Raw genomic sequence first — 16,222 nt, forward strand, 5'->3', positions numbered from 1 at the left:
CTGGTTATCTTTACTTACCATAGTTATATCCATCAGCTGTAATAAAACAAGGAAGAAAAATAAAGAATGCAGGGAGAAATGGACAAAAATGAGTCCAAAATGGAACTAAACCCTAAAAGGAATGTGTCTAAAAATAGATAAAGAGCAATATCACTGGGATAAAAAAAAATTAGAGGCATAAAATAAAATTCTTGCCCCCTCAAATATTTTTTGAAAACTTGGGACAGAAATAATTAAGAATATAAGTATTAATTATTCAACAATAATTTTACAAACTTCAATCTCAGTGTTTGGAAGAGATTTATTTATTTAGCAAATAATGTATGGAGTACATCATAGAGAGTAGGTGGTAAGGGGTTCACCAATAACTCAGTGGCTGTCTCAAAAATGCTCACAATCTAGTCAGAGTGACAAATTTATAGGTGATACATTAACAATTTACACAAAGTATTTGTGAGAACACTGTAAGGAAGGATTTATTCTAACTGCAAAGACCAGTAGCACTTCCCCTAAATTGGACTTCAAGACTGGGAAAAATTCCATCATGATGAAAAAGTATATCCAAACTCACAGAATAGCCAAACACAAGGCATGCAAATATAGAAATGGATGAATGTTCATAGAAATTTATAGTAATGCAAGCTGCCCATTATGGCCTCAGTTTAGATCATGTAACAGGATATTAAAAAGGGATTTGTTTGTTTGTTTTCTCTGTTTCAGTTAGGATCCAAAGCTGAGAACAACAGGTTCTAAGTACTAGAACTGAGATAGCAGATCATCTATGCAACATTTGGAAATGTGGCCAAAAATTGCTCAGGCATTGTTTGGTCCATCGTTCACATAAAAAAAAAATACACACACACACACACACACACACACACACTGATATGTGTGCGTGTGTGTGTACATATATATATGTGTATATATATATGTGTGTGTATGTGTGTGTGTGTGTGTGTATATAGGAGGAGAGGAACTTATATTGTTTGAGGAAGAAATAGAAGAGGGATTCACTCAGAGTTTACCCTATGACCATTAGAACAGGACATTTAAGGAATGACACAGGAACTGGACTTTGGCCTAAAAATAATCTATAGGCAAGAGGTTAAGTTGCCTTTAGTCTGGGGCTACTACATTACAAATGGTCAACACTTAAGAATTTGTAAAGTGAAGAACTGTATTTTCCAATGGGACAGGTTAGGACCCCTGGGAAAGGAACTAGCATTGAGCCATTTTTAAAGGAATTCTACACAGACTGCAAAGGGAACAAGATAATTCCAGAAGAGAGAGGTTTGAAGCAGACCAGAAAGTCAGAAAACTATGGATAATAGTCAAAAGAAGACAAACAAAGGAAGTATCAGTTGCAACCAAGAACTAAAATTGGGGAGTCTTTGTAAACTCAGAAGAGCAAAAGAAAGGTACATTTTCACTATACCTTTACTCCTTTACTACCAATTAGTTCTTCTCTATTTCTAACCTCAGACTTTAAAAGGCCCAGGAATAGAACAAGGAATAGGAGAAATACTATGGCAAAAGAAATTAATACAAATGTCTACTACTTGGCATGTCCCCACTCTGGTTTTTAAGGCTTCTTTGAACAAACCTGATATAAGGAAAAATTTTCACTTTGGATGAGGTTTTAGAATTTTAATTTCTTAGCTTCTTAAAAAAAATTTACCTGAAAAGTAAGTGTGTTTTGAAATGCCAGGGACTGAGCAAAGAAAGAATTAAAGAGAGAATGCAAAGAACAAGAGAGAAAGAGGAGGAAGAAGAGCAAGAGCAGAGAAAAAAAAAATCACCTGAGCAGCATGTATCAAGGGGCAGAAAAGAAATATTCTGGGTGGGATTTCAGGTATAGTGACCGGGAAGAATAAAGTAACTTTCAACTTGTATCCTGGTTGAGTTCACCTCCTAAAAAATCCATTAGGAATGATAGATGGTGAGCAAAGTAGTCGATTTTAAAAGGCTGTAATTTTTTTTTTTAAGATTTATTTATTTGAGGGAGAGAGAGAGAGAATCTCAAGCAGACTCTCCACTGAGTGCTGAGCCAATGTGGGGCTCGATCTCACTACCCTAAGATCACAACCTGAGCCAAAATCAGGAGTCTGATGCTTAACTGACTGAGCCACCCAAAAGTCCCAAAAGGCCATAATTTTGATACGATTATTGTGGAGTTTAAAATCTTTTCTATAAATATATAAGAAATATCTTGGTTAAGGGGAAATCTAAAAAGTTAGACTTGAAGGATGAAGTTGAATTATACAGATGATAGTGGCCTATGGATAAAGAGGTGTGTGAGTGTTTGGAAAGACAGCTTCAGGCAATGGCCCAAAGAAAACAACATATTCTAGGAACTGCAAAGCGTTGAATATTAATTAATCAATACATGCAGTTTGCAAGGAAAGAATTAAGTTTAAGGACATAAGTGGGGAGCCAGATCACATGCACAAAATTTAGATTTTATCATAAGATAAAAATGAGGTCCACTGAAGTTTTAGTAACACTCATTTTTTTATATACTGCATATCTGACATATGCAAAGCACTCTTTCACATATGTTTTATTGGTTTTCCTCACAACAACCCTGTGAGGTAGGTATAATGATTTCTTACTAACAGATTAAAAAAAAAAAACCCTTACAGTTCTTAAGAAATTTATACTTTATTAAATAGCTACAAAGTAGCAGTCAGGATTCCAGGCCATGCTTCAGAAAATATACTGGGAACATTACACACACACACACACACACACACACACACACACTTCACCTACAACACACAGAAATTTCAGAGTTAAAGGCAAACTGTAAGTAATAAATGTTAACTTAGTATTAAAGATATTTGTGGCATTAAGTAGTCCTTTATACAGACTAATGCTTTTAAAATTTTCAAGTAATTAAATTTATATGGGAAATACTATAAATTCATAAAAATGGCAGGAATTGGTTGGTATATAAAACAAAAATAACAGTGACATAATTATATGAATTTATTATCTTCATATGACTGGCCTGAGGTTATTTGAAAAAAAAAAAAAAACAACTTCACATTTATATCTGAAGTATATAAATTCAAACTGCAAGTATTGTTCTATGGATATAAATTATGTTTGGGATATTAGAAAATAATCCCTGAATACTAAAGTTCATTAAATAAAGTAACCCAAATATGAACCATTTAGTGTAAAAGTAATTGTCCACCTAATGTTAAATTGCAAAATCAACTCATTATTCACAATAAAACATCCGAAAGTGTTTCATTTCCCTATCACATGACAAGAATCTGTTCAGATAAATTTGACAAGACAAATAGTTTTTTTGAAACCTGTTCAGGATGAATATAAATATATGCCTCTAACTGAAAAGATAAGAGTGTATATTTTATAAAACTAAGAGTAATTGAGAATTTTAAAATATGGATTTAAACTCTATATGAAAATGTACATTCCTTAAAATTGGTTTTAATTAAGTAAAATCTACACCTAAAATACATTTTCTTATCTTTCATTTTCTCATCAATTTCACTATTTCTTCAGTTTGTGCTATATTTCTTTTTAAAGCCTCCAACTGAAAGCTAGGCATTGCCAGAAGATTACAACTAGAGGTCTAAGTACATATTATTAAGTAATAAAAAGTCATTTTATCTATGTATTTGTTTCATTTTTCTTATTTCAATCAAATGACTATACTAGGGAAAGATGAAAAAATACAGATTTATGATTTAATTACTCTCAATCTATATTTCTCAATTCCAAAATTATTAAATGAATATAAATTATATAATAAGCCCAGCCACATTTCTGGTCCTCTGTAATAAGATGAAGAGCCCTCCTTGAAAAAAAGAACAATCAAATAGAGATATTAAGTATCTATAAGATACTTTATGTGATGAAGATAATTTCTAAATAAACTAAACAAATGCTCCAAATATACAGTTTAAATGAAATACCAACATTTTCCTTTATTTTTGATTATACAAGTAGTACATGTTCATTAAATTCATATAATACACAAGTATATTCAATAAAAATGCAGTTTCCATCTAATTCCCTTTTCCAAATAACATACGTTGGAAGTATATTAAAGTGTAAGATCCATAGGGTTAAAAATTTAATCTATAAGTTGTTAAACTTACATCATACACAAAAGGCATAATATGTAACAATTCTGTATATATGAAAAATATATATTCAGATATGCACAACAGGTATGAATTTTACTTTTTCATCAATTCAGTATATAAAGCATATGGTCTATCCTGTCAAATATGGTAACTTCATTTAATAAGATAAATGGGATTAAGCAATACTTACAATTACACTGTTTGTAGAAAATGCAAAAGAACCAATTATAGCATGTCAAATATTACATATACTGACAAAATACCTTCTTGTTAGATATAACAAGTAGATTACATGATGTCTAAATGATATTCTTCAAAATAGTAAATTTTACTTTTTTAGTGCTTTAACTGCTGAATGAAGTATCAAGTCTAAGTAAGAGGGAAAATCTCATTAAAAAGTTAGATTTTGATAATATTTAACTTTACTTTGAAGTAAATAAAGCCTAGTTTAAAAAAAAATACCAGATGAATAAGATATTGAGAATTTTGTTTACTCTCAAAAAAATTATTTCAAAAACAGTAGGGTAGCGCCACTATAAAATTAGAGATAGTTAAAAATCTTGGTAACAAAACATACCTCTTCTTTTGACTTTAAATGACCACCCCTTGGCATTTAATTATCACAAATAATATTCTAACTAGACCAAAGTTACTTGCACCAAAATATCTTAGTTACATAATATAAGGTACAATTCTGAATACACAGAATTCTGCCCCTGAATTAAACAGAAAACAGAAAACACTTAAAGAAAGGCTCTGTGGATATAATTTCTTCCACCCACCTCATTTTACAATGTGGCCCAGAGAAGCTTTTATCTGCTTTCATTGAGAATCTATAGGCATAGAGATGTACACAAATATCATTTAAATTATGATAAAATTTAAAGTTACCTAAAACAAATGACACTGTATTTCATATAATTAAGACTCTGCAAAGACTAAGAGATCCTAATTTCTTGCCATAGAAATGGCTACAGATGCACAGACACCAAAAAAGCCAGATAATGAGTCATACTATTGACCTGAAAAGCAAAACAATGAAATATAACAATCCATATCATATTGTTTAACAATAGACATAGCAGTTTCCTTATCCTATAAGGCATAAACATGCCAAATGGTTACTAAAGATGGCACTCTGATTAAAATGCTTTTACAAAAGGAAAAAGAAAATCATTAAAAAATGAAATGGGAGAGAAAGACTAAAATACACTAAGTGAAAGTTTAAATATTTACTGTTTCTTCTCTCCCAAGCTTTGTTTCAATATTTTAAAAAAATTTTTTTTCTTTTCTTTAGTGCTTCTAAAACAAAGAATCAAAACTAGGTTCATTATAAACTGGCTTTGTTGCAAAGCTTTCACCAAAGAATGAAAGTATTAAGACTAAGACATGAAACATTGTAAGCAAAGCTAATTAGGATGTTCCTGTTGAATTTTAAGTAGATTTGTTACTTTAAGAACACAGCTCTAAAATCTTAGATAATATTGGTTCAGTTATTTGAAAATATTTAAAAATAAATTGATTCTTTTAAGCTTCATTAAAAGTGAAGTATTTATAAAAGCACTTTAGTTTCATATGCTTTTAGAATAAAATAATTGCCAAGGAGTGCATCCATTTGTTTGTTATTAAATTAAGTACCAATCACAAATTAGATGACCTTAAAATAAAATTTAGAGCCAGGGAAAGCAGCACTAAGTGTAAGTGACCTCAATACATTTTTAAATGATGCTTCCCAGTTATTTGTTATTCTCTTAATGGGTTTTCCAGTCTAGGACGGGTACACAAAAAACTTACAGTCTATGTAGTACTCCTAGTCAGTTTCACTCTGCAGATGGCACAGTGGAGAAATACCTTCTGTACAGGACCATGTACAATTTCTTCTGCAGCTGTCAGCACCTAGGGGAAAGTGCGCTGTTAAACAGTTGCTGCGTTCCACCTCAGAAGTGGCTGCAATTCGGTGGTGGGTGAAGTGACTCCTGTACATATATACAGGGATGAAAAGTACTATAGAAAATGAAAATATTTAACAACAAAAGTGGCTGTCCAAAAACTGTGCCACAGCAAAACAGAATACATCATTCAGTCACAAAAGCCCTACATAGATCGGCTACCATTCATTTAAAAATTCGATGTTAAGAATGATCGAAGAAAAAAGTAGAAATACATTTTTCAATTCACAGTGTAACTATAAGTCAACGTTAAAACACATATGTTGAAAAATTAAACCCAAACATTGTATACTGATTCATAACATTATTTCTGTAGTAATTTACCTAATAAAACCAAGAAAATATATACAATAAGATTCTTCACTCTGGTCAGAAAATTTAATGCTTTTTTTTTTTTTTAGATGACAATTCAATGGGGAAAAAACAAAATAGGTAAGAAGGTAAGATATCAGAATTGAAGCACAAGTGAAGCATATTAAGATAAATATTTTAAAAATGTAAGGAACCCCATTCTGAAATTCCAAGTTACTTTATATTAAAAAAACAACTATTTGAAATAACTAGTCTTCCAATAACTAGCAATGGTTAAGTTTATTTTTCATATACTGGAGCTGTAAAAGTGAACTAATATGAAACGATAACTTTTCTTCTCCAGAGTCAGAGTTATAATCTAAATGCAGTCCTACCAATGAGTTAACTAAGTGCACAATAACTTGAATTCATTAATACAGAAAATTATTACCACCCTACTCTTACTACAACACCCAAATTAAAAAATTATTTTCTGAGAAATATCACTGAATCAATCACAAGGCTGGAAGGCACTATCTTTCAAGTTTTTTTTTTATCTCTAGGTTCAGCTATTATGTTTATACTACTCTGAAGAAGTAACAGTTTACACTACTTCAAAATATTCACTTTAGATTCGTGAAACAGACTGAAGGTGCTATGAAGCAAAGCCCAACAAATCTGATGATTAAAAAGCATCCTATCCATCAAACTTCTGAGTCTCACTTGCCATAACAGAATTTATGTATTTAATTTGGCATATATTCAGTAGAGTTAGAGTTGACAGTTTTCTCTCAGCTTCCTTAAATTCTCTCTAGAATAAGGCATAGTGTAAATATCACTTCCCTTAAGTGACAAGAGGTAGTAGAGGAAGAAAAAATATATAGCTTTCGTCAGTCTCTTTATTAAAAGAAGGCACTGATCAGAGATTCCTAATCTGGAGTCCAAGTATGGGATTTAGATAATCTAGGAATTCTGCAAAACAGCATGCTAAAATAAAGACATATTATATGAGCCCACAAGCACACTTTTCTAGGGCAAGTGGGCCATAAGCTTTATAGTGAGCTTCTCAAAAGGTTCTGTGACTTCCCCTCTAAAATTTAAGAACTACTGATAAGTGAAATGAAAACACCTAACTGAGTAGGCAGCAGTCATCATTTAAATTAAATGTCTAACTCTGAGCAGCTGTTTCTTCTTTTGTATTATCAGTAACAGATACAGGAATATTTCAACAACTAAATGAAATAATCCACATAAATACATGGTACAGTACCTGACCTATTTTTATCAGTAATATTAATAATTGTTCAAAAAAGCTATCTCAAACAACTAAAACTTCCTTATAGGGTCCCCTCTTTGTTTATTGCTACTTAACTTCATACTAGTTTTATTTAGATGTGTCTTCTACTTACATTTAGCTTTATCTTCTAAAAGAAACTAATATCACAAGCTATGTATTTCTATATTATCTTAGACACAAAAATGTTAAATACACGTTTTGGAACACTCCTCTTTATTCCTACAGTCTACATTTTCCACAAAGTCACACTGGTCTGTTCTATGACATTGTACTTACTTTGAAAAGGTTCAGATATGGAAAATATTTAGCTTTAATTGTTTATATGAAATAATTTCATTTCCTTTATCAGTATCTCCTCTCATTCTCACAATAATATACAAACAGGGGTGCCTGGGTGGCTAAGTCAGTTAAGCCTCTGCCTTCAGCTCATGTCGTGATCCCAGAGTCCTGGGATAGAATCCTGAGTCTCAGGCTCCTTGCTTAGCAGGAAGTCTGCTTCTCCCTCTGCCTGCCACTCCCCGCTGCCTGCGTGTGTGCTCACACACACACACACTCTCTCTCTCTCTCTGTCAAATAAATAAAATCTTTAAAAAATACAAATAAAAAATTCTAAATTTAAAGAAGCTATCAAGGGATCACATTTTCTGAAGAGGTTTTACAAACAATACACTTACTTTCATAAATCATCTTCCCTATTCCTTTCAGTGTGTCTTTCTGAAGGTAAATGATTCAATATACAACCATACATACATATCCTCTAAAAAGAATCTTTGAGTTATGACATCTGTAGATTAGCCATACCCTTAAAATAAGTTCACAGTATTAAGAAGAGCATTACAAAATAGTGTTTATGGAGCTCTTCAAGATTGTAGCAACTTTTAAATACCCATCAAAAATGACAAAGGAACTTTTACCATGTATTAAAGATTCTCAGTGAAGAAATGGAAAGGTTTGCTTACGTATGTAAATTAGCAGGATACAATGCAACTATGTAGTTGGTTCCCAATTATTTCAAATTTTCTAGAGTCTTCTCACAATAGGAGTTACATTTTATGTATTCAAACACTAATAAAATATATAGCAGTAAGATAAAAGTGGAAAAGCCTTTACGTAAAGGTACAGGAGTAAGAGAGAAGCATTTAGAGTACTGTAACACAAAGAGCATAGGAGTAGAATAGGCAGTACATGCAGATGTCAGTGAGGAGAAAGACAACAGGCACAGGCTGTTATTTAGATGTGTCTTCTACTTACATTTAGCTTTATCTTCTAAAAGAAACTAATATCACAAGCTATGTATTTCTATATTATCTTAGACACAAAAATGTTAAATACACGTTTTGGAACACTCCTCTTTATTCCTACAGTCTACATTTTTTAATATAAAGTAACTTGGAATTTCAGAATGGGGTTCCTTACATTTTTAAAATATTTATCTTAATATGCTTCACTTGTGCTTCAATTCTGATATCTTACCTTCTTACCTATTTTGTTTTTTCCCCATTGAATTGTCATCTAAAAAAAAAAAAAAGCATTAAATTTTCTGACCAGAGTGAAGAATCTTATTGTATATAGATAATAAATAAACTATTAGATTATAATAAAAAGTTTGAAAAATGCTTCAGGTATAAACAAAAAAAAATTAGGCTAAAGAATTTTAGAATAGTTTATTCCAAAGGGTGGCATCTTGAGAAGCATTTTACAAAAATGACTCTAGCAGCAGCATGGAAGATGAACTGAGGTGTGGATGGTTCAACTGGGATGACAACAATGGGAATATATAATTGGGAATAATAACCTATAAAAAACAAAAATGTCTTACTATGTAAAAACACTAGGAGTGTAAAAATTGTGAGATAAGTCAAAGCTATTTCTAAAGTTTGTGTATGAAAACTAGCATTCCTTCATTTGTTTACTCACAACAAAAAAATTGTCTTCCTAGGAGTCAGGTTCCATTTAAGACACTAAGTAAAGCACTGAACAAAGGAGCCAATAACTTGCCCTTTCAAAGATTACTTGCTAATGAAGGAGATAGATAATAAATAAACTATTAGATTATAATAAAAAGTTTGAAAAATGCTTCAGGTATAAACAAAAAAAAAGCAAGTAATAGGAACAGACTGACAAACACACTATTTTAACAGACTAGTCAGAGAAACCCTGAGGAAGCAGCATTATGCGAACAAAGAATGGAATGACATGAATCCACAGACTATCTGGGGTAAGAACACTACACATAAAAGACAATTAAGAGCAAAGTTCTGAGACAGGAACAAGTGATTAAATTTTTAACCTGGTGTCAGATCACACAGAACCTCGTAGACCATACATAAGGCCTTTGGATTGTTAAAAAAACAACAACAACAAAACCCCACAAAACCGAGTGTTTTGACTGGGGGAGTGATAGAACATGTTTAATCTTCTGTAAGGGCCACAAGAGCTGCTGTGGTAGAATTGATGGTAGCCAGCAAGCATGGAAATACAGCAATCCCCCCTTATCCATAGTTCCACCTTCTACAGTTTCAGTTACCCTTGGTCAACTGTTGTTCAGAAGCATATGATCCTCCTTCTAATATCATCAGAAGGTCAACAGTAGCCTAACATTGCTCACGATGCCTGTCACTAACCTTACTTCTTGTCACACAGGTGTTTTATCATCTCACATCACAAGATAGTTGAGCTCAGTACAATAAAATATTTTGAGATAGACCACATTCATATAATTTTTATTAAGTATACCATTATAATTATGCAATTTTATTATTAGTTATTGTTTTTAATCTCTTGCTGTGTCTAATTTATAATTAAACTTTACCATAGCTGTGTATGTATGGGTAAAAGCAGTATACATAGGGTTCATTACCATCTGTGGTTTTAGGCATCTACTGGTGGTCTTGGAAGATATATCCTGGTTGGTTCAACTGTACTAGCAAAACTATGATAAAATTTACATAACAATATGAGGTGCGATTGGTAATCAGAACTCAACACTAAGAACAAAAAATCATCAATCACATTTAACATTCAGAACTCCGACCAAACATGTGAGAACCAACTGCTACTCCATAACTGAAACGTTTACTTTCCTCAGTTCCTTTTTACCCCAGAACTGCCTACCTTTGTTCCATTTGAGTGAGTCAACAACTTTAGTTTGCTTCACTATCTTAATGTTGTCAGACAGTGTTTTGTCAAAGAATCCAAATCTAGTAAGAGGGGCTTCAAAAGACTGGTAAGAGGGAAGACTGTTACATTATCTCTCAGTTTTGGACTACTTGCATTTACACTTGCTTACCATCCCATGCCTACTCCCTTTCCTCACCCTTATTTGAGGAGTGGGGGGAACCCTCAAATTGGAAAGCAGGGTAGGGCAAACCAGAGTCCCAGAGTCACTGTCTGTAATAGCAGAAAATGTTTAACTGCGAGCCTCCAGACAATGGCGATCCCAGCAGCCAGAGGCTGGGAGTACACTGGAGACGTAGAAACTCAGAAAGAGTAGAAGACAAGTCAGAACTGGATGGTGTGACACTCCAAAAACATCTTACCCTCAAAGCAAGTTTTACACATGTGCTGCATCAGAAAGTCAGTATTTGTCTCTCTTCCCCTACAGAAGGCATACTGTCTAATCAGTGTTCAGCAGAGGGGCAGAAATAAGAAAAAGAAAAACAAAAGTTCTCCCCTTTTCATCTTTCTTCTCTGGGTATCAGAACCCCGGAGGAGAAATAGGAATTTAAATGAAAAAGCAGATCACTTTCCATTTCATTTCCAGAAAGTGATCTGCTTTTTCAGTCTGTGAACAGACTGAATGACTAGATACAACTCTTTCTATACTCCAGTGTCTAGAAAAGCCTAAGTGGCACTGAGTAGAAGGGGGAAAATCTGAGTTGTAAATTGGGCTGTGGAGTTAAAAGTCAAACTTCAGATTAAACTGACTTTAGTAGATTAGAGTCAGAGTAAACTAATTTTCTGAAGTGCCCAAAAAGTTATGACACTTTCTTGAGATGAGTAAAGAAACAAAGTGACTTACCAATCATAAACAAAGGTGCTACTGAAGAAAAAATAGAACCATTCCATGTTTCCAACCCCACTTAATTTTCCATCTCAATTCATATTGTATTATGAAATGGTTAGCACCAATGAGCTAGTAAGTGATTCTGACTTTTTAAAATATCTACCACTATCAGGCTAAATGCCTGCGTTATCAGTCTTACTTCTTATTCTTAAGAAACCTGGTAAGGACAGAACTACATGCATTTTATAAGGACTTTCTTAGATTTTCCCCTTATATAAAAATTAAATACTTCAAACATTTATAAATAATTGTAGACCTTATTACAAAAAACTAACAAATACTAGGTTGTATAGAATCTATAAAGTAAAAATCTCCTAAAAAAGACCCCAAACTTAAAAGCTTGTAAAACAAAAAGGCTCTAGTGAAGGAAAAAGCAAAAAGAAAGAAAGAAAAAAAAGATTAAAATGTTTACTGTTTTAAAGGAATACTTTCAACATTCACAATGGAGTAATTTAAAGCATAGTTTCAGAGAATAGTCTGCTCTGACTCACAGCTCAATAACTTAGGAATTTCCCTCAAACAGAATCATGTTCTTTCCAGTCATTTAGTATTTAAAATTTAATGGGAATTTCCTAAAAACTCAAATATATCCTTTAAAATAAATTAAGGAGTATCAGCATTTTACATGACTAAATTATACATAACCTTATCTCTGTTTAAATGTCACATTTTTAGAGAATTCAGGATCCCATTACATTGAGGTTATTTATGTAAAGTTCCCATTTATTTTATACTCTTTCATCTTCCTGAACTATGTCATGTATTTTCAACATATATTTTACCAGTCAGTTCTTCTCAGAGATACAACATAATGAAAAGAAAATAATGTGAGTCAAAATTACAAATCTAAGTTCTATATTTGTATCTGTTTTCTAGTTTATTTTTTAACAGAATATAAGAATAAATATTATAGGTTATAAATTAAATTTACTTACTGCAAAGTAAGAAAAATCATACAAACTCAAGTCATCCAAACTCACATGTTAGTTCACTGTTAGTAAATAATATTAGCCAGATTGTCAATACAATATTAAGGGGGAAGAATACAGTTGGAAGACTGATTACTACCAAACTTCGAGACTTACTAAAAAAGCCACAGTAATTAGGATACTATGGTATTAGTTAAAGAACAAATTGATCACTTGAAGAGAACATAAAAAAATGCAAATGAATATAATCAACCAATCTTTGACAAAGGAGCAAACAAAATTCAATGAAGAAAGGATAACATTTTCAACAAAGGATGCTGGCACAAGTGGATATACACATGAAAAAAAATTCTGGATGCAGATAATAAAACTTCCATAAAAATTAGCTCAAAATGAATCAAGACAAAGCAATAAAACTCCTAGAATATAACATAGGAAAATATCTTGGTGACTTTGGTATATTGACAATGACGTTTTAGACACAATACAAAACCATAATCCATAGAAGAAAAAAAAAACTAGGGGTGCCTGGGTGGCTCAGTGGGTTAAAGCCTCTGCCTTCTGCTCAGGTCGTGATCCCAGGGTCCTGGGATCAAACCCCGCATCAGGCTCTCTGCTCTGCAGGGAGCCTGCTTCCTCCTCTCTCTCTGCCTGTCAAATAAATAAATAAAATCTTTAAACAAAACAAAACAAAACAAAACAAAAACACCTAAATTGGAATTCATTCAAATTAAAACTTCTTCTCTGCAAAAAAACACTGTTAAGAGAATTAAAAAACAAGCCACAGTTAGGAAGAGAGCATGCAAAACACACATTCAAATATACAAAAATGAATGAAGGAATGAATAAATACAAAGAACTCTTGAAATCCACCAATGAGGAAACAACAACAAAAAAATGGGCAAAAGATCTTAAGAGATATCTCCCTAAAGATATCTTACATATGGCATGTAAACATATGAAAAGATGGTAAACATTGTATGTGTATTAGCTTGTAAGGGCTGCCATAATAATGTACCACAAACTGGATGGCTTAAGCAATAGAAATTACTTGTCTCACAATTTTGGAGGCTATAAGTCCAAAATCAAGGTGTTAGCAGGGTTGGTTTCTTCTGAGGGCTGTGAGGGAAGGATCAAATTCCAGGCCTCAATCCTTGGTTTATAGATGGCAGTCTTCATGTTTCCATGGAATGCTTCCTGTACGCATATCTCTGTGTGCAAATTTCCCTTTTTATAAGGATACCAGTCATACTGTATTAGGACCCACGATAATAAGTTCACTTTATCTTTATTAATTCTGTGAAGACCCTATCTCCAAATAAGATCACATTTTGAGGTACTGGGGTCAGGACTTCAAAACATGAATTTGGGTTGGCAGGCATAATTCAGCTCAGAACAATATGTCATTAGAGAATTACAAATTAAAAAAAAAACAATAAGGTACTACTACATACCTATTAGAATGGCTAAAATCCAAAACACTTGGTATCAGCAAATGCTAACAATGATGTAGAACAACAGGACCTCTTATTCATTGCCAGTGCAATGAAAAGTGGTTCAGTCATTTTGGAAAACATTTGGCAGTTTCTTTCAAACTAAACATACTCTTACCACATAAGCCAGCAATCACACTCCTTGGTATTTACACAAATGGGTTGAAAACATGTCCACACAAAAATCTACACACAAATGTTTATAGCAGCCTTCTTCATAATTGCCACAACTTAGAAGCAACCAAAATGTTCTTCAACACGTGAATGAATTAATAAATTGTGGTATAACCATATTACAGAATATTATTCAGTGACAGAAAGAAATGAGTTATCATGGAATCAAAAGATATAAAAAACAAATAAACCTTAAATGCATATTGCAAAATGAAAAAAAAGCCAATTCGTATGATTTCTAATATATGACATTCCGGAAAAGGCAAAACTCTAAAGCCAGTAAAACAATCAGTGACTGCCAGAAATGCATGGGGAGGGAGGGAGGGCTGAATAGGTGGAACACAGAGGGTATTTAGGAGAGTGAAATTGTTCTGTATGATACTGTAATAGTGGATAAATACCACTATATATTGGTAAAAATACAAAGCAAATTTTAATGGAAACTATAGACTTCAGTTACTGATATACAAATATTGGGACAAAAATTGTAACAACTGCTACTCTATTAAAGCAAGATCTTAATTATAGGAGAAACAGTATTCTGGGGATACAGAAAAGGTATGGGGCAAAAAAGGGTAAATGGCAACTCCTTGGACTTTCTACTCAATTTTTCTGCAAGCCTAAAGCTATTCTAAAAATTGAAGACTGATAATTAAAAAAAAAAAAAAGTGGTTGTTATATTAAGACAATCAAGAATTGGAAGGCTTAGGATAATTATATGGAAATAGAAGTAGGCCTAAAAATCCATCATGCAAATGATGACAATATTATTTTTTCAGTAGTTGTCATGAAAGTAAATTATGCAAGAGATACATTATATCTAATTTTAAATTATGTGATTTGAGTGCAATACAGGTAGAGAAACAATGGTAACATTGTAATGATGGCTGATATGAAAATGAGCTTACCAAGGTAAAACTTTTTTGTTCCTCATTTTTCCACTGATATTTTTTTGTAAAACTATTTTTTTATGGTCTTAACAAAAACCATTTTCATTCTGAAGCTTCTTTTTCAAGTTATTTCACTTGAAATGGAATACAGTGAAGGAGAACAATAAGCATCTCATGTATTCAAAGTAAGAAATAAATTTAAACATATGGCTAACCAAACTTGCTTTCATCATACACAAGTAATATTTCCAGTTTGTAGGATCTCAGCACATATTAAGCTATATGTTTATAAAGGTAATTTATGCTACAAACTCAATAAAATTGTTATCTATATATAGGAAAGCTGTATCTGAGAAACAAGGTTTAAATAGGCCAAGACATTTTGTTAGGTTTAATGTGCTATTTTAATTTCAGAAACCCAGATAATGTCATGGATAGAACAGTATCAAGAGTTTGAGGTTATATTTTTAAAAATATCCATGCTATACTTACTTTAATCATTCTAAAATTACCTAGCTTACCTGATGGTATGAGGATGGAACTAGGTGATATTGTTTCAGCAAAATGAAATAGAAGACTTCTGATTAAAATAATATGAACCATGATGGACTGTGGACTCTGAGAAACAAACTGAGGGTTTTGGAGGGGATGGGGGTGGGGGGATAAGTGAGTCTGGTGGTGGATATTAAGGAGGGCATGTATTGCATGGAGCACTGTGTGTGGTGCATAAACAATGAATCTTGGAACACTAAAAAACAAAATGAAATTACAAAAGAAAAAAAAAAAGAAGAACACAAGAATAAGTTTTTCCTCCCTGCTACATACTACATGTCTTACTTGGACACAACAGTAAATTTAAGTGGACAAGGGAATTTTAAATTAATCATGATATGAATTTTCACCGTGAGAGAAATAGTTCTCTACCCTTTAAAATTTTTTTTAAAAAGTTATTTTTCTAAAGTGTATAGATCTGTAGTTCCATCTATACTTCTGTGCAATCAATATTCTATTT

At 32.4% G+C, this 16,222-nt stretch overlaps 1 protein-coding gene across 6 annotated transcripts in view; it reads right to left on the bottom strand.

Annotated features, from left to right (window-relative positions):
* The window catches only part of NOVA1 (NOVA alternative splicing regulator 1), a 149,162-nt gene that overhangs the window by 98,405 nt on the left and 34,535 nt on the right, over positions 1 to 16,222 (bottom strand). Inside the window, exon 1 of one of the 6 annotated variants that reach the window (XM_045067694.1) lies at positions 5,916 to 6,015. The exons of the other annotated variants lie outside the window; for them this stretch is intronic. The gene's annotated coding sequence lies outside the window, so the exon portion shown is untranslated. Of the gene's footprint in view, positions 1 to 5,915; positions 6,016 to 16,222 lie in introns of those variants that run through there. 6 annotated transcript variants of the gene reach the window in all.

This window comes from Mustela putorius, unplaced genomic scaffold, assembly GCF_011764305.1.
Source record: "Mustela putorius furo isolate JIRA1106 unplaced genomic scaffold, ASM1176430v1.1 tig00003898_pilon_pilon_pilon, whole genome shotgun sequence".
Classification (NCBI taxonomy): domain Eukaryota; kingdom Metazoa; phylum Chordata; class Mammalia; order Carnivora; family Mustelidae; genus Mustela; species Mustela putorius.